The sequence below is a fragment of the Theropithecus gelada genome, chromosome 9 (genome assembly GCF_003255815.1).
Source record: "Theropithecus gelada isolate Dixy chromosome 9, Tgel_1.0, whole genome shotgun sequence".
NCBI lineage: Eukaryota > Metazoa > Chordata > Mammalia > Primates > Cercopithecidae > Theropithecus > Theropithecus gelada.
The window spans coordinates 59,051,501-59,077,731 of record NC_037677.1 but is presented as its reverse complement, the minus strand read 5'-3'; the positions used below and the strand labels follow the sequence as shown (position 1 = coordinate 59,077,731).

The 26,231-nt window shown below is 40.4% G+C and overlaps 1 protein-coding gene and 1 long non-coding RNA gene across 4 annotated transcripts in view; both read left to right on the top strand.

Moving 5' to 3' along the window:
• Positions 1-26,231, top strand: part of KAT6B (lysine acetyltransferase 6B) — a 207,688-nt gene that overhangs the window by 90,013 nt on the left and 91,444 nt on the right. The gene's annotated exons all lie outside the window — the stretch shown is intronic.
• On the top strand, positions 5,457-24,833 carry LOC112631703. The gene is made up of 3 exons (XR_003121181.1): positions 5,457-7,523; positions 9,491-9,696; positions 24,811-24,833. It is a non-coding gene; the product is annotated as an uncharacterized LOC112631703 (long non-coding RNA).

The following is a 26,231-nucleotide window of genomic DNA, read 5'->3' as shown; positions in this document are numbered from 1 at the left end:
CTCCCAAGTAGCTGGGATTACAGGTACCCACCACTATGCCCACCTAATTTTTGTGTTTTTACTAGAGACAGGGTTTCACCATGTTGGCCAGGCTAGCCTCAAACTCTTGACCTCGGGTGATCCACTCGCCTCTGCCTCCCAAAGTGTTGGGATTACAGGCGTGAGCTACTGCGCCCGGCCATGATGGCTTTTCCAATGCAAAACATTGCGATAGTTATTCCTTTGAACCTTATGAAATTACTGATTGCTATGTTTTGAATATTTGTCCCGTCCAAAACTTACATTGAAATGTAATCCCCAATGTGGCTGTATTGAGAGGTGGAGTCTTTAAGAGATGATTGGGTCACCAGGGCTTTGCCTTCATGAATGGACTAATCCATTCATGGATTACTAGATTAATGAGTTAATTCATGAATTAATGATCTGATAGGTTATCATGGGTGTGGACCTGGTGGCTTTATAAGAACAGTATGAGAGACCCGAACCAGCACACTCAGCCGCTTGCCATATGATGCCCTGCACCACCATGAGATTCTGCAGATTCTTCCCCACCAGCGGGAAGGTCCCCACCAGATGTGAGACCCCTTGGACTTCACAGTCTCCGTAACATAAGAAATAAGTTCCTGGCTGGGTGCGGTGGTTCATGCCTGTAATCGCAGCACTTTGGGAGGCCAAGGCAGGCAGATCACGAGGTCAAGAGATCGAAACCACCCTGGCCAAAGTGGTGAAACCCTGTCTCTACTAAAAATACAAAAATTAGCTGGGCATGATGGTATGCTCCTGTAGTCCCAGTTACTCGGGAGGCTGACGCAGGAAAATCACTTGAACCTGAGGCGGAGGTTGCAGTGAGCCCAGATTGCACTTCAGCCTGGGCAACAGAGCCAGACTCCGTCTCAAAAAAAAAAGAAAAGAAAAAGAAATAAATTCCTTTTCTTTATAAGTTACCTAGTTTCAGGCATTCTGTTATAAGCAATAGGAAATGAACTAAGACACTGATATTCAATTGTTTTAGCCTATAAAAATGGGAATTTTATGTGGATCAACCTAGTATATGCCTCCTGATTCTCTGCTTTTCCAGCTTATATACTTTTGTAGTTTAAATAACGTCCTGTCAGTTAAATCATGATATAAGTTCTTTGTTCCTGTTTTTGCCTTTATAGTTTAAAAATTTAAAAATTATTTTATGTGTATCTTTCCTCTGGTAGCCCCCTGAGACTTGCTTACTGCAAACCCACATTCTGTCTTGGCTCCTTTTCCCTGAATCAACTGTGAATTGTTCCCCAACTTCTCTCCTTTTTGGTTTCTGAACCAAGGTTTCTTAATTAGAGTATCCACAAGTCTACATGCGAAGAGGTTAAGGGAAAAGTAACTACTGGGGACATGAGAAATCTGAAAAGTAATAGTAAGCAATGGTCATCTTAGCCTTATTAAAATGTAAGTAAGGCTGGGTATGGTGGCTCACACCTGTAATCCCAGCACGAGAGGCCACAGTGGGCAGATCACCTGAGGTCAGGAGTTCGAGACTAGCCTTGCCAACCTGGTGAAACCTCATCTCTACTAAAAATACAAAAATTAGCCAGGCATGGTGGCATGTGCCTGTAATCCCAGCTACTTGAGAGGCTGAGGCAGGAGAATCGCTTGAACCAGGGAGGCAGAGGTTGCAGTGAGTCAAGATCGCATCACTGTACTCCAGCCTGGGAGACAGAGCAAGACAACATCTCAAAACAAACAAACAAATAAATAAATAAATAAAATGTAAGTAAGGCAAGGCCTTTTCCCTAAAATCAATTTTAGGGTTTACCCTTGTTTGTACAGAAAAATTGTTCCCTTTCCACCTCATTATGGGCTAGATAGCAGGCAGAACTCCTCAGTTTGGGTTAGCATTGCATTAACGGAACTGCCACATCTTCCTGGATAATCTTCCTTTGTGCATAAGCTCCAGGCTCACCTCCTCTGCCTCACAGCTGTGCACTGCTTTCCCTTAGCTTTCTTGGGTTCTGGATGTATACTGGCCTTTTGGGTGAGAAGGAGGTTCTTTGGCAAAAGGTGTTTTTGACATAATTTAGGACCGGCTTAGGTTCTGCAGCAGACCTAAATTTCTTCCCCCAAGTTCTTTGTCTATATAGAGTAATCAGCACTTGTTAGCCATTCTCAGTTCTGAAGGAAATCTTATGGAGCAGTTGTAGTATTTATAGGGTAAGCAGAGTGCCCAGCTTCCATGCCCCACCCCAAACCACTTAGATCTCAGTCATGTGTGTCAAGGGAGGAGTGAGTACATTTCTGTGGTCAGCTGCCTCTTCTTTTCCCTAACATTCTCACTGTTTCATCTTTCCTGCTTTCTTGAGGTCATTTGTCTATTGAATAGAATGTCTATTGAAAGGAAAAACCTCCCCTAATCACCTTTAAACTAATATTTCTTGGTGGGCACGGTGGCTCACGGCTGTACTCCCAGCATTTTGGGAGGCCAAGGCAGGTGGATCACCTGCGGTTGGGAGTTCGAGACCAGACCAGCCAACATGGAGCAGCCCCATCTCTACTTAAAAAAAAAAAAAAACAAAAGTAGCCGGGCATGGTGGCACATTCCTGTAATCCCAGCTATTCGGGAAGCAGGGTCAGGAGAATCGCTTAAACCCAGGAGGCAGAGGTTGCGGTGAGCCAAGATCGTGCCATTGCACTCCAGCCTGGGCAACAAGAGCAAAACTTCGTCTCAAAAAATAAATAAACTAATATTTCTCTTTTCTCAATAATAATGACATGAAAATAATTTTTTCTTTGCCTTTTCGAAATCCCAGTACCCCCTTGTGGCATTTCCTATGTTGAAGTTTTCAACAGCCTTATCAGGAGGAGAAATGAGCTTAGTTTTTGAGTTTTAGTGTTTAGAGACTCTGTCTTGGCTTCTTGAGATAACTTCACTGTGGGCACCCACAAATAATATGTTTAATTTTTTTTTCTAAACCTTTTGCTGATGGTCATTGCAATATTTTCTTTTTTTTTTTTTTTTTGGAGACGGAGTCTCGCTCTGTCGCCCAGGCTGGAGTGCAGTGGCCGGATCTCAGCTCACTGCAAGCTCCGCCTCCCGGGTTCATGCCATTCTCCTGCCTCAGGCTCCCGAGTAGCTGGGACTACAGGCGCCCGCCACCTCGCCCGGCTAGTTTTTTTTTGTATTTTTTAGTAGAGACGGGGTTTCACCGTGTTAGCCAGGATGGTCTCGATCTCCTGACCTCGTGATCCACCTGTCTCAGCCTCCCAAAGTACTGGGATTACAGGCTTGAGCCACCGTGCCGGGCCTGCAGTATTTTCTTGATTTTAATTTCCTGAGTTTTCTTTCACATTTTTTCTTTTTTTTTTTTTTGTTGATATTTGTCCATATTCCATTATCTGCATCCTTCTCACTCTTCCTGATTTTTCAAACAGCATGGACTACAGATCTGCAACCTCCCTGGTAATTCCTCTTGGGTTTGAGAGGAAGTTTGTCTAGGCCTGGAAACTTGAACTTGTATAAAACAGATGTCACCACTCATTTTAATGGAAGAAGGCATGGAGTAAATACAGATAGCACATAACAGCTATATGCATTCTCTTAAATTTCTTTCCTGATGTTGGGGCTTGAGGTATTTTTATTTAGTCTAGGCTACCCTTGCCATTTTCAAGATCTTTTTCTTTGATATTTGATAGGGAAAAGTGTCTTGTATTTTTCTTCCTTCTTGGAAGAATACATTTTAAAAAATATATTTTGAGATTGAGTATTTTGTGAAACGTCTTTCCTCTAAAATCCTCAAAGTAACTTTGCCTCTCTTTGATTTCTATGGGTAGTCTAGCAGAGAGTGATACACATGAGGATATTTCATAAACACTGCTTGCATTCCTCTGGGATTTGTGCTCCTAGATGACAGCATATATATGCATGTGATTCTGTGTGTGTAAACATGCTTTAAAAATTTTATTGAACATAGTTTTTAGCTCTCTTCACTTACTGTAGATCTTAGTCTACTTTCTTTCTTTTTTTTTTTTTTTTTTTTGAGACAAAGTATTGCTCTGTAGCCCAGGCTGGAGTGCAATGGCGCAGTCTTGACTCACTGCAACCTCCTCCAGGTTCAAACGATTCTCCTGCCTCAGCTTCCTGAGTAGCTGGGATTACAGTTGCCTGGCTAATTTTTTGTATTTTTAGTAGATACGGGGTTTCACCATGTTGGCCAGGCTGGTCTCAAACTCCTGACCTCAAGTGATCCACCTGTCTTGGCCTCCCAAAGTGCTGGGATTACAGGTGTGAGCCACTGTGCCCAGCGTTTAGTCTGCTTTCTGTTTTTACAGTTCCATGCCATGTTTATGAAAGCATGTTGTTGGTTCCTTTTGTTGCCTCCCCTGTCTTCTCATCATGATTTAAAAAATTAATACTTTGTAATATTTGAGATTTTTTATATCCATGTCAAGTTAACTTTTCCTGAAAAATATTTTGATACATTTTCTAGAATGCTAGTGTATTGTGTTTATAACATGGGGGGAAATGCACTGTTTCATTTTTAAATTTATTTTTATTTATTTTTGTTATTATTATTTTTTAAGAAACAGGGTCTTGCTCTGTTGCTCAGGCTGGAGAGCAGTGGCATGATCCTGGGCTCAAACAATCCTCCTACCTCAGCTTTCTGAGTAGCTAGGACTACATGCATATCCCACCACGCCCACCTAATTTGTAATTTTTTTTTGTAGAGACAGGGTTTTACTATTTTGTCCAGACTGGTTTTGACCTCCTGGGCTCAAGGGATCTTCCCACCTTGGCCTCCTAAACTGTTAGGATTATAGGTGTGAGTTATCACAGCCAGGTGCAGTAAGTGTTTATGATTAATTTAAAAGCAGATGCTGTGCTTTTCAAAAATTATGCTCAATTTTTTTTTTTTAAATATTACAGAGAACTTTTAGACTGGCTTCCTCCTAAACATTTCTTCAATTCCTATCAAGTTCAGTCTGCAAATATCCTAATTTCTAGGTTGTTTGGGAAGGTTAATTGATTGTCTCGTGTATGTATGTATGGATAGACAGATAGATGAAGGTTGAAGGATGGATGGATAGATTAGATAGATAGATAGATAGATAGATATAGATGAAGGTTGAAGGGTAGGACTGGAGGAGGGATTCCAGCTTTCTAGTATATTTTCTATCAAGCAGTCATTCATATATGTAACTTCCTATATTCAAGTTCATCCATGTCTCTTGTATTTAGCTCTCTGCCTGTATTGTAGGAAGCTTTTTTAGTATGTGAGCATTTTGCTTTCTCTATCCCTCCCTCTTTCTTTAACATTAGTTATAACAGCTGTGCATATAGTTTATAATATGAGCACCCATATCCAGTTTTTAGGCTTTCAACATCACAAATACAAAGGAGGATATAATACATGGTCCTGTATGTTGTACAGATTGGAACACTTTTCTGCATTTCTTATTTTGTGGCATTGCCTAATTATAGTCATGCTAATGACCCATGTAGATTTAGTGTTGTACCTGGTGTCCGTGTCCCTGTGAATGTGTCATGTTGTGCTGGCCTGGTTCCCCAACATCAGCCCCAGGGAGCCAGCAGCTGGAGCAGCTGTCATCTTGTGAAAGCAGAGTGTCCTTGTTGCTATTGATTGGGTTGTTCAGTCAATTGCAAAAAAGTGGATCTAACTGTCAATGGTAGTTATATGATAATCCTGGAGATAAATAAGTGTCAAGTGAAGTATTACTTGAATTTAGGACTTGAAGAGACAGAAAGGGGTATGAGTAGTTGGAGGGGGAAGGTTTGCTATAACAAGCTATTATTCAGTGTGGTTATTTTGTATGACAGGTAACTCTGCAGATATCTTTTGTTCGAGAAATCAGAAATTAAGCATTCCCTTTGTAAACTCTGAACAAGATTTTGAAATACCGTAGTCCCTCCTTATCCACCTCCAAGATTTCCAGTGGATGTCTGAAACCACTGATTGTACTGAAGTCTCTATATATTGTTTTTCCCCTGTATGTAATACATACCTATGATAAAGTTTAATTTATAAATTAGGCACAGGAAGAGATTAACAAAAATAAGTAAGAATAGAACAGTCATAACAATATGTTCTAGTAAAAGTTATGTGAATGTGTTTTCTCTCTCTCAGAATATCCTATTGTGCTGTGTGTTCACCCATTTTTGAGCTGCTGTTGACTGTGGGTAACAAACCACAGAAAGTAAAACTTCAGATAAAGGGGGACTACTGTATTCTCATAATGTTAATTGCTTCTAGAATTCACAAAGATTGAATTAAACTTGAATCTTGCTAAAGAAGTACTTTATTATTCAATATTAGTCCAGCAACAACTTATAATGTAGAAATTTGCCCTTTTGAGGGAGAATACACAAAGGTGAAAGAAAACTTGTGTGCTCAGGGTCCACTAACAGATAAGCTTCTGGAGGCCGGAAGTAACCCGCCCTGCAGGGGAGCCATCTCCCAGCGTTTTCCCAGCAGAGAGCTTTGCCCAGTGCCAGGGTCTCATGCTTACCTGTTTCTCTATGCCAGTACAGTAGACCTGTTTTCAAGCCTAGCATGAGCCTTAAGTATTACTGGCTGGGAGTGGTGGCTCATGCCTGTTATCCGAGCACTTTGGGAGGCTGAGGCGGGCGGATTGCCTGAGCTCAGGAGTTCGAGACCAGCCTGGGCAACACGGTGAAACCCTGTCTCTACTAAAATACAAAAAATTAGCTGGGTATGGTGACGGGCGCCTGTAGTCCCAGCTACTATAGAGGCTGAGGCAGGAGAATTGATTGAACCCGTGAGGTGGACGTTGCAGTGGGCTGAGATCACGCCAGTACACTCCAGCTTGGGCGACAGAGCGAGACTCTCTCTCCCACAAAAAAAGAAAAAAAAAAAAAGTATTACTTATTTAGTAAGTCCATAGCATTTTGTTCACACAGTGTATCATTGTGCTTTTCTGTTTCAAAGTGTAATTATTTAATCTAGAAATTTACAGTCCTGTGACAGAAAACAGATGCTGTTCTCACAAAATATGAGAAATGAAATTCCATCTTATTTATTATTTAATTATTTTTAACTGAAGAATTGTTATGTGGGTAGCTTTCAACATAATTTTTCAATATTGAATGTTTATAACTAATGTGGATTTAGTTAATTCAGTGTTTATCACATTTAATTCTTGTTTACTACAAAGGTTAAAGCAATTTTATTTCTTCTGAAAAATTTTAGGATCTTATGAGTGAGGGACATCAGCCAAAATTGGCAATTTTTTCAAGCAACTGGCTCAGGAAATTAGGAATTTCTCTAATAATGAGCCATCGTTTTTTGAATTCAACAATTTAAAAGGCCTGCATAGTTCGGATATGATTCGAGTTTCCCCTCAGTGCAAATTGATATTTTTTTCTGTTGACACATTCTACTTTGTTTTCAAAGAATAGTTTATAGTGTCCTCTTAAAAGCAAAGAAAATATCTTTAAAAATCCCAACTTTTTGGCTGGGTGTGGTGGCTTCATGCCTGTGAACCTAGCACTTTGGGAGGCTGGGGTGGGAGGATCACTGGAGGCCAGGAGTTTGAGACCAGTTTGGGCAACACAGGCACTCCATCTCTTTAAAATAATAATAATAATAATAATAATAATAAAATAGCCAGGCTTGGTGACTGACACTTGTAGTCCCAGCTACTCAGGATGCTGAGGCAGGAGGATTGCTGGAGCTCAGGGATTCAAGGTTATAGTGAGCTATGATTGAGCCACTGCACTTTAGCTTGGGCAATGGAGCAAAGCCTTGTTTCCTTTTTTTTTTTCTTTATTTGAAAAGAAAAAAAAAAGCTTTTTATTAAAACATGCTCTTACTTTGGCAAAATTATGTGTTTCTTCATAGTGATAATCATAATGATAAACTGTTACTATATGCAGCTTATAAGAATCATTGTCTAACGCATCCATGTAAGTTTCTCTGTGGTTTTAAGAATCATTCCATAGGCTGATAAATGCATACTCTCTTCGCCCCGCTGTACATCCAGCATTTTGAATTTTTCTTACTTCCTTGAATATGCCATGTTCCGTGCACTTACAGATCTTCCGTCACAGAAGGTGCCTCATCTGTCCAGAACCCCTGCCATAGCTCTACTCCCTTTGTCTAACTAATGCTCACTCATCCTTTAGATCCAAGTGAAATGTCACTTGCATCTGGGAGGCCTTTCTGACTAGGTTCTGAGCTTCCTTTGCATTCTGTTTTTCACTAATATAAAGTCATCACATTTATTAGTATTGTCTCATTGTAAACCCCAATAAGGCAGGAAGGAACTGTATCTCTCTGTATCCCCAACACTACCACAGTGCCTGGTGCATGTTAAGTTGCAGTTAATATTTCTAGAATGAAAAAGAGTGCTTCTATCCTTCATCATCAGTCTTTCAGATAAAGAAGTATCTAGTTACCTTTGTCTTAAATTAAAACAGTTTCAAAACGTTGCATGTGCTGGTGGATCAGTTCAAATCCATAGCTCCCATATTGCTGCTCATTGCCACTGTTATCGATGTCCTGAAGATGATTTAAAATTCAGTTATGTTGCTTGTGATGGTGGTATTTAAAAATCTATAATTTTGGCTGGGCGTGGTGGCTCACACCTATAATCCCAGCTTTTTGGGAGGCCAAGGCATGTGGATCACGAGGTCAGGAGTTCGAGAATAACCTGGCCAACAGTAGAGAAACCCTGTCTCTACTAAAAATACAAAAATCAGCCGATTGTGGTGGCATGCGCCTGCAATCCCAGCTACTCAGGAGGTTGAGGCAGGAGAATTGCTTGAACCCAGAGGTGGAGGTTCCAGTGAGCCGAGGTCGTGCCACTGCACTCCAGCCTGGGCGACAGCAAGACTCTGTCTTGAAGAAAATAAAAAATAAAAATAAAAAATAAAATCTATAATTTGTGTACTCATGTGCTATTATAGTGACCCTGTGAGACATCATAATCCCTTAATGATAACCTGTCTTGTTTGTCCTTTCACTTATGTCTACAGTTCCAAATGTTTTATTGAATTGTGCTTTATTTGATAATTCATATTTGTAAACTGACCTCATCCCATATTTGTAGTTTTACAATCTCAACAGTTTTATCAGGGACATATTTTTATATTCTATAGCATGATACAGTCCCTTCTACAGAGCTTAGTTTCATGTGCAGTGATATGTCAGAATGAAATATCTGCCCAGTGGTATTGAATTTCATGTATTATGATTTACATATTCTTCTGTATATCAGTTGGTTTTATATTACCCAGAGAATGCTTATAGTGGTGGTTGAGAGTTGTGTATTGTTATCGACTGTACTGGCCATAGACATATTTGTAGGTATATTAAATTTGCTTTGTACTTCTCACACAATTGATTTGGTTGGCATTCTTCTTAATTATACTTGATGGATGCATACATAAATTCATTCTTGGTTAAAAAAATTCAGATATGGCCGGGCGCGGTGGCTCACGCCTGTAATCCCAGCACTTTGGGAGGCCGAGGCGGGCGGATCACGAGGTCAGGAGATCGAGACCATCCTGGCCAACACGGTGAAACCCCGTCTCTACTAAAATACAAAAAATTAGCCGGGCGCGGTGGCGGGCGCCTGTAGTCCCAGCTACTCGGGAGGCTGAGGCAGGAGAATGGTGCGAACCCGGGAGGCGGAGCTTGCAGTGAGCCGAGATCGCGCCACTGCACTCCAGCCTGGGTGACAGAGTGAAGACTCCGCCTCAAAAACAAAAAAAAAAATTCAGATAGTATAGCTATGGCAGTGGTTCCTTTAACCCCTCCCATTATTTACTTACCTTATATATCTGGGAACTTTGTATAAAAACTAAACACTGGCCTAGCATGGTGGCTCATGCCTGTCATCCCAGTTCTTTGGGAGGCCCAGGCGGGTGGATGTTTTGAGATCAGGAGTTTGAGACCAGCCTGGGCAAAATGTGGCAAAACCCTGTCTCTACAGAAAAATACAAAAATTACCTGAGTGTGGTGGTGCACACCTGCAGTCCCAGGTACTCAGGAGGCTGAGGTGGGAGGATTGCTTGAGCCTGGGAAATGGAGGCTGCAGTGAACTGAGATTGCACCATTGCCCTCTGGCCTGGGTGACAGGGCGAGACCCTGTCTCAGAAAACAAACAAACGAAAAACCTGACAGACTTCTTTGTTATGGTTCTACAATTTGACAGAATAATTCAACTCAGCCAAGCACTTTAAAAATTATTTTGAAATAATTTTAGATTTATAGAAAAGTTGTCAAAATAGGATAGAGTTAATTATATATACCCTTATGCAGTTCCCCTGTTAACCACTTATATAACCATAGCACAGTTATAAAAAAATTATCAGGAAATTCACTGGTACAATACCATTAACTAAACTGTGGCCCTTTTTGACTTTCACCAGTTTTTCACCTCCTGTATTTTTCTCTGTTCCAGGATCCCATCCAGGATCCCACATTGCCTTCAGTTGTTGTTTCTCCTTTATTTCCTGCAATCTGTTAAAGATTCTAACCCTTTCTTTGTCTTTCATGACTTTAGCAAACAGTTTTGGTTGGATACTTAGTATATACCAGTTACAGAGATTGGTGCTTAAGGGTAGGGAGATAAATGAATGGATGAGACATGGCCCTTACCTAATGAGGTAAGCCAACATCTAGACAAGTAATGCTAAAACAATGTAGTGCCTTTAAAAGGCCTTTATACTATCTCCCTAGGGAAGAGAGAGTTGCTGACTCACTGAATAACAGTGTTGAGGCAGCATTTTCAGAAAAAATGACGTTGATCTGGGTCTTAAAGAATGGGGAAGCTTTTCCTTGTGGAGAACTGGGGTGGAAGAGGAGTTCATCATGGACAGGCAAGGGCATTTGGCATGAAAGTGTGAAAGACTGGCTTGTTTGCAGACTGGCAAATCACTTGATAGGAATGGAGCGTAGTATATGTGAAGAACACAGTGAGACATGAAACTAGAAGGGTAGTTTAAAAACTACCTTTTTTCATTACTTTTTATTAGTAAATGTATCCTTATACTTGTAGGGTAAGTTTTGGCCTAAATTTTTAAAAAATCTCGTTATTCATACTTAATGAGCATTTAATTTGTAATCAGTGTTTCTAATTTTAAACCGCACAGCATTAAGATTGTTATTGTACTTTTGGAAAGAAAAAGAGAACAAATAATTATGCTTAGCTGTTGCAGTAGCATCTAATAGCATTTAAATTCTGTTAATAAAGAATATGAATTTGTTCTGTAATGCCTATTGGGCACCTGTTGTATGGCAGGTACTGTTTGAGGTGACAAAGATATAGCAGCAAAGAAAACAGAAAAACTCCTGCTCTTGTTCTGATATATTCTAGTGGTCCTATTTGCAATATGTTTGAACTAACATGGTATTTCAGTCAATAAGTCAAATGTTAACTGCCTAGCATGTTATCTAGATGCTCAGCAGATTTTTAAAAAAATGAATAGATATATGGCTGGGTCTTGAAGGAGGTAAAAAAAAGTTCAGGCTGGGTGCGGTGACTCGTGCCTGTAATTGCAGCACTTTGGGATGCCAAGGCAGACGGATTACCTGAGGTCAGGAGTTCAGGACTAGCCTGGCCCAACATGGTGAAACCCTGTCTCTTCAAAAAATACAAAAATTAGCCAAGTGTGGTGGCAGGCCCCTGTAATCCCAGCTACTTGGGAGGCTGAGGCAGGAAAATTGCTTGAACCCGGGAGGCAGAGGTTGCAGTGAGCCGAGATTGTGCCATTGCACTCCAGCCTGGGTGACAAGAGTGAAACTATCTAATAAAAAAAAAAAAAAAAAAATTTCATTGAGTAGAGGTTTGCTGGCATGAGTAATTTTTGTTTATTTCATATGCATTCTTGGAGATTATTCTTAGGTAGTTAGAACACATTGAAGATATTATTTCATTGTCTTTTGACTTCAGTTGTCAATCTAAGGTAATTGTCTTTTCCCTGGCTGCCTTTAAAAATATTTAATCTGGGCCGTGCACAGTGGCTCACGCTTGTAATCCTAGCACTTTGGGAGGCCGAGGTGGGTGGATCACCTGAGGTCAGGAGTTCAAGACTACCTGGCCAACATGGTGAAACCCCGTCTCTACTAAAAATGTATTTTAAAAATGGGCCGGGCGTGGTGGCAGGCGCCTGTAATCCCAGCTACTTGGGAGGCTAAGGCAGGAGAATTGCCTGAACCTGAGGCGCGGAGGTTGCGGTGAGCCAAGATTGCACCACCACACTTCAGTCTGGGCAAAAGAGCAAAACTCTGTATCAAAATATATATTTTTTTCCCTCTGATTTTTATATTTGAAGTTTTTGTACAATATATCAAATACAGATTTATTTTTATTTATTCTGCTAGGTATCTGAGGGTTGGTATTTTAGTTCAGGAAAATTATCAGCCATTATTTCTTCACATACTGTTTGTGCTTCATCCTCTTTTTTTTGTTTGGTTTTTTTTGAGAGGGAATCTTGCTCTGTCATCCAGGCTGGAGTGCAGTGGCGTGATCATGGCTCCACTGCAACCTCTGCCTCCTGGGTTCAAGCTATCCTCCCACCTCAGCCTCCTGAGTAACTGGGATTACAGGCTTGCTCCACCACACCCTACTAATTTTTAAATTTTTTTAGTAGAGATGGGGTCTCACCACTTTGGCCAGGCTGTTCTTGAACTCCTGACCTCAGGTGATCCGCCCACCTTGGCCTCCCAAAGTGCTGGGATTACAGGCATGAGCTACTACTATACCCAGCCTGCTTCATCCTCTTTTATTCTCATTTTCAGTCTCCGATTAAACATGTGTTAAAATTTCTCACTGTATGCTCTGTGCCTTTACCCTCTTTTGTGTTTTTCGTCTTTTTCTTTTTCTGAGCTGTACTAAGTTTACTAATTCTCTCTTCAACTATATCTAATCTGCCATTAGTTATAGAATTTTTATTTAGTTATTTCTAAGTTTGCCATCTTTTATAGTTTATAGTTCCCTGTTAAAACCATTTAGCTTGGTTTTTATCTCTTTGAATATAGTTAATGTCATTGTTTTTACATCTTTGCCTGTATTTTCAATATCTGAAGTTCCTGTGGGTCTTCTTCTGTAGTTTCTTGTTTCTGCTTGTTCCGACTCATGGTGTTTGTTTTTTCCTGTGCCTGATTACATCCTGGATGTTGTTTTTGAAAAAGTATTTATAGAAATAATTAGAGGTCAGTAATTTTCATATGACTCTCCCTTCTGCCTAGGTTGTACAATTTAAGGCCTCCTCAAGCCGAGTTCATGATTCAGGTATTGTGAGTTGGGCTGCAAACCTGTGTATAGGCTGGTTACTTACAGTTCACTTTCCCTCTGTGTAGCCCCATTTATAGTAGGGGTTGGTATCCTTGAGACCCTACCTGCTTAGGCTCCAGAGGTCACCAAAATTTCACATCAGCTTTATTTCCTGGATTGGTAAATATAACCCCATGATAAAAGTGACTCTGAGTGTTGGGTTTACCTCTTGGACTTCCTGTCCTCCCCAGTTTTTGACCGAGAATTCAACCTTATGTTGTTAGCTCTTTGAATTACCTATTCTGTCATCATCATCAGAGTACCTCCAGCATTTTTTGCCTAAACTTGACAGCTGAGTATTATAGTTTGATTTAAAAAAAAAAAAATTTGCTAATCATGTGTATTCAACCAGATCATAAACTTTGTGGATAAGGTACCTGTCTACTATTTCTTAACCCTTCTCATATAGCATTTAATACAATGATAGGTGGATAATTGGTTCTCTTGGCCAGTTGACTGATCAAGGGGCAATTCTCCAAACTCTGGTGATTTCTCCTTTCTGTTCATAAGACTGCTTTTATACCCTAACAAAGAGACTTGTTATAATTTAACAAGTGGCTGTGTCCATTTTTCTTTTCTTCCTTGCTGTTCCATCCCAAGGTGGGATGGCCCCAATTAGACTAACCACTGAAACCCTGGGCATAAAATGGTGCCCAGGGAGCTTTTCTTCATATTAATTAGTGTGCACTCTAAAAGGAAAGATTATTTGGATTGCTTAGATTCAAAATTTTGGCAATGAAAATATGTATATAATTACTTCTTTTGAGCTTGATTTGTTGTGGATTTTTTTCTTTTATTTTGGCTTAAGATCAAATGGTTTCCTAATGCGTATGGGTCACTGTAATCTACATTTTTTTTTTTTTAATGGAGTTTTGCCCTTATTGCCCAGGCTGGAGTTAAATGGCGAGATCTTGCCTCACTGCAACCTCCACCTCCCGGGTTCAAGTGATTCTCCTGTCTCAGCCTTCTGAGTAGCTGGGATTACAGATGCCTGCCACCACGCCAACCACGCCCAGCTAATTTTGTATTTTTAGTAGAGATGAGATTTTATCATGTTGGCCAGGCTGGTCTGGAACTCCTGACCTCAGGTGATCCGCCTGCCTTGGACTCCCAAAGTGTTGGGATTATAGGCGTGAGCCACCATGCCTGGCCTCTAAATATTTTTAAAGTATAGATGTTTTTAAGCTTGTAGCTCCTGAGTGTGAACTGTCCCTTGCTGTTTTTTAGGCATCTATCAAGGCATTTGTTCTAACCACTGAGTAAGAAGGCTATCACTAAGGGATTATAGCTGTGCCTTTCTTCTTTTTGTCTTTAATTAACGTGCACTGACTGCCTGGTATGTTAGAAATAGACCTGCCTATTGCAGTCTCATTCCCTTCCATACTCATCCTTGCTTGTGTGGCTACCTCCCAAGCTAGGACTGCAAGACCCTTATCACTCCTGCTCACTATTGGTTTTTGTGTCCTTTTGGCAAATTTTCTAGTGGCTGCTTGAACTATCGGTTGTCAGATTGACCTGATTTGTTTCACTTGTAAACAAAATGCTTAAGCCACTGTTGATTTTTGTGGCAGCTCAGTTGCTCAGAGCAAGGTGTTAATGAGACACGGGTCATAGGTCCAGGCTCTGGGTTGACTGGTAAGCTTTGCTCTGGCCCATGGCCACAGACCCTGACTCCCCCTTGCCAGCTGTCTCGCACATGTAGCTATGGCTCATTATGGGGACAGAGCAGGGGGTGGAGATAAGACAAGGCAAATCTATCATCTCTGCCAGAAAAGACAACTCCTACTGATAGGTCAGTAACCTTTTCATTGGAAGAACAGCACATTAGTATTAGCTTCTGTACATGTGTCTAACTGAGTCTTTTTCTTAAAATAACTCATGTGATTGTATGGGTTGTCTGCAGCAAGTTTAGAATACTGCTCACATTTTAAAGCGTGTTTGAATATAAGGATGGCTTTTTAGTTTGTAAAGATTATTGTTCTTAATCAGGGATTCTTAATATCATTCTCTAAAATAAAAAGTGAGCTTTAGAAGTCAAATTTGATAAAGCTCTAGAAAACAACTGCAATATTGCTGTTATAAAGAAACCTGTCAAATTTAGGAAGTGCCCTCCAGGAGCCCTTCATCCCAACCAGTCCTCTCCTAAAAGAAATGAAAAAGAGAAGAAAGATGGTTAGGTAGATGGAATAGTGATCAGAATAAAAGAACTTTTCTAGAAAAGCATACCAGTGTGCACTTTACCAGAGCATTTTAGGAAGTAATATTTTACAAAGGACCTAGCAGATAATTGGGCAGGTTTTCTCTTTAGGAACTTAGTGTTGATGGCCTGAATTACTCTGACCAGGAATTTAGAAATTTCTTCATGATATATTGAGTTCATAGATGATCTGATTCTATTGTGACTTCAATTTTTAACTTACATAGTGTTAAGCAAAGGGATGTGTATGTATGTATGTGTTTTTGTTTTACATCCTAAAGGTATTACAGGCCCCATGGTAAACTTTTTGGCTCAAGGGAATCCAGAGTTTGGTATATGTAATCTCAGTGGTGGTTCATGGACAAACACTTCATGTCTGTAGTCATATTTTTTTTAAAGTATAAAAGTGAGCCAAGTTTAAAACTTATTAAGAAAATAATAGCACAGGTAATACACAGATGAAGCAAAATTGCCATGGATGGTCTGGGAATGCCTGAGGATTGAGAAACACTGGCTGAATTATACACTGTGGCAGAAGAAATTATAGGCCCTTAGAAACAGGTAGAGGTTATGGGAAAGATTCAAGCACCTAATGTTTAGCTAGAAGGTAAGTAAGTTGGTTTCTTAAGTTCTTGTTTATTTATTGGGTGTGGGCTCAGGATAAATTCGTTTGAAATAGATCTTAGAGAAGTAAATGCAAGACAACTTTATCAATGAGTCATGGGCAAACAATTCTATTGTTAGAAGTAGTATAGAAAAGGAGTGGGAGAAGTAGAAGGGAGAAAATCTAGCATTCATTAATTTATTCATTAACTCAACCACTATTTCTTGAGCACCTGGTGTATGTAAGGCACTGTTGTAGGCACTGGGGACACAACAGGGAGCAAAACAGACAAGTCTCTGCCCTCATGAAATTCATTTACATCCTAATGGGAAGAGACAAATAATAAGTGAGTGTATAGCATGTCAGCAGTGATAAATGCTATGGAGAAAAACAAAGCAGAGTAAGAAAATTAAGGAGTGATGCGTCGACGGAGAGGCATTGCTCTTTTAAATAGTTTGATTAGGAAAGGCCTCTCTAAGAAAGTGACATTTCACCTGACTTCTGAGGGAAGTGAGGGAGCATTCCAGACATGGAGAAGGAGTGTTCTAGATGGAGGGAACAGCAAGTGCAAAGAGCCTCTGACATGTCTGAGAAACAGATGAGAGGCCAGTGTGACTGGCGTGGAGAGAGAGGGGAGAGTTGTCAAGTAGGAAGAGGTGAGAGCGGATGGGAGGAAGGCCTCAGCACAGGCCAGGCCTCTGACTTTGCTGAGAGTGGTGGATGCCTTTGCAGGGTTTTGAATAGAGGAGGCACATGATTTGACTTAACGTTTTAACAAGATGTTTCTGGCTGCTGTGTTGAGAATAAGCTGTAGGAGGCACCAAGGAGGCCCCTGGGAGGGTATTGCCACAAAACAAGCAAGAGATACAATGGTTTAGGCCAGAGGTAATGGTGGAGAGTGTGAGGAGAGGACGGATTCTGAATGTATTTTGAAGTAGAGCCCACAGAATTTGTTGATGAACTTGATGCAGAGTGTTAGCAAAAGAGAAGACTTCAAGGTTATTGGCCTGAATAACTGGAAGGATGGAGTTATCTATCACTGAGATAAACAGAGGTAACAGAAGTAAAGGGAAGAGATGGCCATGGTAGAAGGTGGATTGCACCTTTAAATTTTTAAAACATATTTTTATTTAAAATAGCCCTCACTCCCTGGCCTAGTGCACACAAAGGACCTGATTTGCTTTTACCTTGAGTTTGTCACTATAGATATCCTGGAAGACTTCGTTAAAAACTATAAATAAAGTGGCCATAATACAGCTCATTTTGTTCAGATTCTAAAAAAAAATCCTTCCTAAGCCTTTGGCTTCCAAATAGCAATGCATGCTGTCAGTTTGGTGACTAATTGGGTTAGAGGTTAATAACAAGGCAGTCTTATAAACATCAACGGGAGTGGTGTATCCAAATGAAAGCTTGCATTAGGCAACAATTCAAAGAATGGGAATGACTAAATACCATGTTACAAGCCAAGTGAATATTAAGAGTTTTAACTTTGAGAAAAAGGGACGTTACCCCTGAAATAACTATCTTAGTTGGATCTTCCCTGCTTAATACTCATAGTTGGGTTGTAAAAATGTAAAGGTTACCATCAAAACAGCACTGCTTAACCATGAAATTGACTAACTTTGTAAAATTAGAAATTCTGTTACTTGCTTCCTACTATGCTGATTGGACATTCCTTCTTTTGCCAAAAGAACAGAAAGTTGGATTTTGTGCCTTCTAACCAAGAGAACCACACATCTCTCTCTCTATAGACCAGCTAAATGCTTCCTACTGCTGGGTGATGAAATCAGATCATGGAATCAGTCAGTTTGCTATATTGAATTTTTTTTTTCAACTGTGTTCTAATTGAAACTTTGGGGGATAAACTAATTCTTAACATCTGAAAGTTTAAAGGTCTGATACTGGAATTTATGGGGTGATAGAGGAGACTTTTTAGTCTCTGTATCCAAACCAAAATGTAAATTTACTTTTATATTTTATTTCTTGAGACAGAGTCTCAAGGCTGGAATGCAGTGACGTGATCTCCGCTCACTGCAACCTCTGCCTCCCGGGTTCAAGCAGTTCTCCCTGCCTCACCCTCCTAATTAGCTGGGATTACAGGTGCCCTTCACCACATCTGGCTAATTTTTGTATTATTTAGTAGAGACGGGGTTTTGCCGTGTTGGCCAGGCTTGCCATGTTGGCCAGGTTGACCAGGCTGATCACTCCTGACCTCAAGTGATCTGCCTGCCTCAGCCTCCCAAAGTGTTGGGATTACAGGCGTGAGCCACCGAGCCTGGCCAATTTCTTTTTTTATTGTGGAATAATCATTCCATACTTCTCCCTCCTCTCTAGTCCCCACCTCCCCATTCCCCCCAGCCAAGTGCAGATGATTTCCTGTGCTGGTCTAGGATTAGTTTTGTTACAGTCTCTCTTTATAAGAACATTTCTTTTCCATAATCCAGAAGCATTTTGTAAAACCTATGCCTGGAAATTGAGTCACTTTTTATTGCTTAGATTTCTTCACAGAAAAACATAGGTTCTGTTGGATGAGTATTTATTGTGAAAGCAAATTATTAAGGGGTGGAAATTGTCTATACAAGTTGATGTATAGGAGGATATCTGAACTGGATTAGTTGCTCCTTTATCTGTGTTTTCAAAGCTCTTTAACGGTAACTCTTATAACACAACAGTGTTATCACTGTTGTTTAGGCATCATTCCATTCTGCTAGACTGTGAATTCTTTTATAATACAGTGCCTGATAGGCATTCATTCATTCCTTGAAATAATGTATTGAGTGCTCATTATGTGCTTGAAATAGAGTGTGTGCAGGAGCCAGAGCAGTCGGCAGAACAGATGCAGCTTGTGTCGCATGTGCGTACAGCCCATGGCAGGGCGGGGGGCAGGGGAGCCAGCAAACAAGATACAGATAACCGCGCAGTACAGTGCCAATATGCGCAGGAACAGTGACTGTCCCCTACCTACATAAATAATATATAGACCTCATATGTGTATTGTGAATTCTCAATAATTGTTGAGTTTCACTTTGAAATTAAATACTTGATGTTTTAGACTAGTCAAAAATGGGATATGTTATTATTTTAATAAAAACAGCATTGTATCCGGCCAGGCATAGGGTCTCACGCCTATAATCCTAGCACTTTGGGAGGCCGAGGCGGGCGGATCCCCTGAGGTCAGGAGTTCAAGACCAGCGTGGCTACTGTGGCGAAAACCTGTCTCTACTGAAAATACAAAAATTAACCGGGTGTGGTGGCGCATGCCTGTAATCCCAGCTACTTGGGAGGCTGAGGCAGGATAATCGCTTGAACCCTGGAGGCCTAGGTTACAGTGAGCTCAGATCGCACCACTGCACTCTAGCCTGGGCAACAGAGTGAGACTCTGTCTCAAAAAACAACAGCAACAAAAATAACACCATTGTATCCATATTGCCTACAGGAGAAAATGCAGATCACTTATTTTTATGTATGTGTTCAATAATTTTAAATAACCTGACAGAGGTCCTTTCTTGGGCCCGTGCCTCTGCACATGTTGGGCATGTTGTAGTCATCATTACTAGCAAGACGCACCCACCCTTCAAGACCAGCCTAAATGCCACCTTGTTCCCTCCATGTAATCTCAGAACTTCTTTAGGGCAAGGACTAAATTACATCTGTGAAACCCTACAGCTTGATCTACCACTTCACATGGAGGCATGGGACAAAGGTTTTGTTAATGAGTGAACGTATCCATTTAAGTTCCTTCTTCAGTTCACTGTTGAGACCTCAGTTCTGGCTTTCCCAGGAAACAGCTGAAGGATTGACCTCCAATCAAGTCAGCTCTGTGTCAATCCTTCATTTTCGGATGTTTTTTCTTCCTTTTCTCACAGGATCATAAGGATCAAATGTAATAATGATGTAAGAGTTAAGCATATTCAATAAAGGGAAGCAGTGGAATCATCACAATGTTGATCATCACAATCAACATTATTATTACTACACCACTCTAGTTCCTTATAATACACAGTCCAGAAATATTATCACAAAATCTTACTCAGGATGTCATTGTTCTGGGTTTGACCTAGATGTTGATGTAATGAACAGTTACAAGAACAGTTAGTGTGTTGGCCTAGCACAGGTGCTTCACAAAGGCCCTATTCAGACTTCTGTGCATTACTTCAAACCCCTCCCTTTGCTCTCATAGTGTAGACTGCTAATGAATTAAGAGTCGTATCTTTTGACTGGCAAGGGACTGCCTAGAGCAGATCCCTGCAGAGTGGGGCCTCACTGTTTCTGTGGGTATAAAGAACCTCTTGGGAGAACCTGAATGATCAGGAGATCTGAACTGGGGAGCCATCGGCTCAGTGGGAGGTACCTCTGCTTGGCCAACCAGAGCCTGCTGCAAAAAACGTTTGTTTTTTTTTGACTCTGACAGGCTTGCTGGGGACATTGAAAATCTCCTGTTTGAAAGCCAGATAATATAAAATCCTTTCTGATTCAGAATCTCAGCAAGTAGTGAAGGGCCAGGTTATTGATTGTGGGAAATGGGGCAACCTCAAGGGGCTCTAGGCTATCTCAGTACCCCATCTCCCTCACCCCCCACCCTTCCTCAGGTTTCTCTCTCATGCTGGCTTGGAATGGATGGTGTGTTTCCTACACAGTTGCCTTTGTTTATAAGCATCCACCACCACGGCAGTAGGGTCAGGATAGGGTCAGGAAACCGGCAGCTTCCTCCTTGCCCTTGAGCCCTATCCCCTCCAGCCTAGGAAGTATTCAGACCAAGTACTCATGTGTGACTCTCCAGTGCTTCTGGATAGAGTGGACCCTCTGAGCTGCCCTAAACTCGCAAGAGAATACTTCACAGGCTTATGTAAGCCAAACCAGATCATGAGTCAGACATCTGAACTCAACAACAAAAAGTGCTCCAGGAAAAAGAAATGGTCTACCTGGCATATTATTATTTGAAAATTTATTTTAGCAGGCCATCTTCTATTTCATCAAGGATAATAATAATCAGTCTACAATGCAAAACTCAGGGAAAAGTAAATTGCATTTTGTATAGCTGTAATATAACATTTTTTACTCTGCTCAAAATTCTTGAAATTGTTAATCCTACTCTATAAATTAGGACATTTGAGTAAAGTAAGTACCCATTGTTTGACTGTGCCAGATAGACGCAGGAGTTAACTTTTTCTTTCTCTGGTTGAATTATCACTTACTTGATAGCTAAGTAATTTTTTGAAAGTCTTTTATATCTTGATGGTACATTAAGGCCCTGAAGAGAATATAAAGGTGCAAGACTCAGTCCCTCTCTCAAGAAACTAGCAGTATGATTGGATGGATAAGATTTATGCATGTGAAACAGAGAATGTTAGATATTTTGGGTGGTAATCAAGTATAATAGTATGTGAGTTTAGTTATAAGCATGATGAGTGCAGGAAGGAAGAGAGATGAAAAATAAATAATATTTAATGAATGCCACTACTACAGAATAAATATTTATAATATTTTCTATTTCATCAGGAAGAACAATTTGAATCACTGGCTTAATCACTGGTGGAGAGCCTGGTTTTTAGTCTGTGTCTTAAAATTCTTAGCTCACTTATATCATTTGTCATAAGAACTTTTGGAGAAAGAAAGAGTTAGTTTTTATACATAGTTTTAAAGACTTTAAAGGTTTTATAACCCTTTTCTTGAAAAATTAAGACATCAAATCAGCAAGTATTTATTGAGCACTGACCTTGGGTAAGGCATGTACATTTTTTAGTTTTTAGACAACAGTAAAGTAACCCTGAAATAATGCCTAAGATGACTTTGATAAGTACAAGATGGTGAGTTGAGGCTTTAGCCAAGAACCTTTGTTTTCTCTTGCTGAATATTTTTCTCTTTTGTTATGTGGTAGAATTTAGAGCTCAAAATGTTCAGACTGTTTCTGTCCAAGTAGCATTCTCACCATGGTCAAGATTTGTTTAATGGTTTATAATTAATTAGATAAAAGTATGCAAAGCTTTTTGGGCTTTGTACTGGGAAGTGCTACATAAGACTATGTGGTAGTGGTTTGAGCCTCATCACTTATATCTGACATAACTTCCAGGATTTTATGCCTGTCTCTACCAAGATTCTTTTCCTCTTTAATGAATTTGAAAGTAACTATTTATCTTGAATGAAATTAGTTTTTTCTACCTAGAGCTGGGAGTTTCGTTTTCTAACCAGAATGCCTGATCTATTTATGTGCCTGCCAAAAAAAATCCCAAAATACTGGCCGCCTGAGTTCTGGCTAATGTTTCCAGGTGCTCTGTTTTGAAAACATTCCGTTTCTACCCTGTGTTACAGATGCTCTTGCATACAGTGAAATCTTGTGATAAATATTTTTCAGTGAACATAAAGTATTTAAAAAATAAACGAATGGCAGTATTAGTCATACGTTGACCGAGTGCCACCAGTGTATTATTTATCATCATATGCAGGACATAGTCCAAGACACAATCCCTATTTAGTGGTTCTGTAGTCTAATTATCTGTAAAATGGTGATGTCAAAAAAAAAACCAAGGAACCATCAGTTGGGCAAGTTGTTTGCAATTATGACTAATAACTTGCTATGGTTAATTAATGAGAAAATATATATGGCCTCTAATGGGCTGCTAGTTTCAGATATATAAGCAGTGTGTATTCAAAAGAAGTTATACCAAGTAATTCTTTATTACTGCATTCTAGGTTTAATTCTTACTTGTGTTTTTAAGCCATTCAAGGAAAGTGAGCACAAGTAGGTGATAGCCACCATTCTTTATGGTAATGTTATTAGGTCTTAAAATCAGTCAGAGGCAAATTATATTATTTGAAAAATGATTGCTTTTCACAGACTAAATTATCTTTATATTATTTTTCCTTTTTTTTTTTCTTTCCTTTTTTTTGAGGCTTAGTCTCACACTGTCGCCCAGGCTGGAGTGCAGTGGCATGATCTCGGCTCACTGCAACCTCCACCTCCCAGGTTCAAGCGATTCTTCTGCTTCAGCCTCCGGAGTAGCTGGGATTACAGGCGCCTGCCGCCATGCCTGGCTAATTTTTTTGTATTTTTAGTGGAGATGGGGTTTCACCATGTTGATCAAGCTGGTCTCGAACTCCTGGCCTCAGGTAATCCACCCACCTTGGCCTCCCAGAGTGTTGGGATTACAGCTGTGAGCCACCGTGCCCAGCCTCTTTTTTTTTTTTTTTTTTAACATACTTTGAAAATACTTAATACCTATCTAGACCAGACCTCTTTTGTACCAGTTATATTTATTTTGGTGTAGAGAAAATGAAAACAACATATTAAAGTTGGGAGTACCCAATGCAAATATCTCTTTAAATTCAGTATTCAGATTGGAGTTTTGTGGGCAAAATATTTAACAAGAATTGTATTTAACTTACCTGTGATTTTGACTCACATAGACTTAGCCGAAATGAAACATAGTAAGTACAGATTTAAATATGTATGTATTTGAGTAGAAATCTTTCTACCTGTATGCAGGTAGTTTTTTGTAATAATGAAAGAAAATGATTTCATTTTAGTTCTTTTATTTGATGTGACAGGAATTGATCGATTAGTCAAGAAAGTTGGTTAAAAGCAGGGAATAAAAATGTGCATCCACTCTCTGTATGTGTTAAATACTTATTAATATTTTAACTTTTGAAATATATCATGTATGTGTATTTGCCACTTGTTTGATGGAAGCTCCAGGCTTTTCTTTGAGCATGGGTTGGAATTTCCATCTTTTTTTCTCAATGATTTTCAGTCTCAGTTTCTTTAAAGGCATTTGTGAAGAATCTGAATGTAGAATTCTTCTAGATTGTAATTTCCCCCTCGACCTTGTACAGTTTTTTTCAGTTAAACCCATCTAAAAGCATTCAGCTATGTGTCCATAGAGACTGCAATTCTTTTTCTGTGCCACATAGCTTATTGGATGTTGGATAACAACATTTAATTAAGGTTCTTGATTACCGTACAGGCATAACTGACAAAAACAGGTTTGAGAACAAGCGCAATTAAGCACAGAACTCAACAGATGGAAGCAGAAGTCCATGGGTGCCCTAGACAATAGCTTATTTGCCACTAGTGTTGAGGATTTGGTGGAGAAGTAAAGAACTCTGGGCTGGTGAGGCTGGTAGGGGCGGTCAGTGAAAAGGGCTTTGTTTTCCTTGTTTGAGGCTCATCTCCATCTGAAGGGCCTCCTTTCCTCTCCTGTCCCTAGGTGAATCCTTGCTCAAGTCCCCTGTATTTTCATCACAGCCACCACCCCTCCCCTTTCCACCCGTGTCTACTGCCTTTTCCTCTGCAGTTTGTTTCTGAACTGACTGAAATCTCTTCCACTCTCCTTGTTAAAATTACCTTCAAGACTTACCTCCTTAGAGAAGTCCTGTGGATGGACTGTACCCAGCTTTTACCCTTCTGTTGATGATTTTCGACCTATCTATATAGCATTAATGAAATAAAACTTCAAAAACTTGAATTTGCCAGGCGCGGTGGCTCACAGCACTTTGGGAGGCCGAGGCGGGCGAATCACGAGGTCAGAAGATTGAGACCATCCTGACTAACATGGTGAAACCCCGTCTCTACTAAAAATATAAAAAACTAGCCGGGCGAGGTGGCGGACGCCTGTAGTCCCAGCTACTCGGGAGGCTGAGGCAGGAGAATGGCGTGAACCTGGGAGGCGGAGCTTGCAGTGAGCCGAGATCGCGCCACTGCACGATGGCCTAGGCGACAGAGCGAGACTCTGCCTCAAAAACAAACAAACAAACAAACAAAAAATCCCCTGAATTTTAGTATTAAGTATGCTGCCCCACATGTAATAAATGCTCAAGTATTTCTTTAGCCATGTGAACTTACATTAGAAAATAGTGAAATTCTTGAGATGGTTAAGTTTTAAAGCTGTTGACCATACCTTTCTTTTAAAAGGGATGGAAGATCTGGCCTTTCTGAATGTAATTTGCCAGCCTTCCATAGAGTATACTATTGAAGAAAGCAAGAAATGTGTGTTTGCGGGATTCTCTTGCCCAGGCTGGAGTGCAGTGGCGCAAGCTTGGCTTACTGCAACCTCCGCCTCCTGGGTTCAACCTCAGCCTCCCTGAAGAGCTGGGATTACAGGTGCGGGCCACCACGCCTGGCTAATTTTTGTATTTTTAGTAGAGACAGAGTTTTACCATGTTGGCCAGGCTGGTCTTGAACTCCTGATCTCAAGTAATCCTCCTGCATCGGCCTCCCAAAATGCTGGGATTACAGGCTTGAGCCACCATGCCTGGCTGAAAGCATGTTCTTGAATGTATACGTGTGTTCTCTCCCCATGTAATTTGTAAACTCTCCAAGGCTTGGGTCTTACGTTCTCATTCGTTGAATCTTTTATGGCATAATGGATAGAGAGTCTGTGCTCTTGTCCAGTTGGAGTAAGTCATGGGTGCTCAAAAAATGTTGATTGGCCGAAATATCTACATCAAATACAGTAATGACCCATAGCTGCTAAGATCTTTTGAGCAGTTAACATGCACCGTACACAGTCTTAAGCACTTCATACATGTCATCTCATATAATTCCCCCAACAACTATAGTTATCCCCATTTCACAGATGTAGAAACTAAAACTTAGAGGAGTCAAATACTTGGCCAAGATCACACAACTAGAAAATGATAGAGCTAGGAAAGTAGAGACAGAGACAGGAATCGAACCCAGTGAGTCTGATTCCAGATTCTGTACCCTTGACTCCTTTTCCCCATGCTCGGTGGATCAGTAACTGTTCCGAAAATTTTTGTAACAAGTTCTGAAAACATAGATGAAATAGGAATTTTCCCTTAAACTAAATGGAAAACTAAAAAAGTAATCCTTAGATGGAGCGGATTTATGCTAAATGGGAAGTCTTGGGAGGGCCTCATTAGAAAATGAGGAAATGGGGGCCAAGCATGGTATCGTCTGCTACCCAGTGAGAAAAATATCGACTTATGCTGTGAACCCTTTTATTTTATATATGTACCACCTGAATGAGGATGGTATATTTATTGAGCTCTCACATCTCATTGCTGGGTGACATCAGGGAGCTCTTTTTTGGGATAGCTGTCCATCTGTTCTCCTCCAGGAACTCCTGGATCCGTGCCACTGCCACTTGGCTGCTGGCTTCAAAAGAGCCTGAA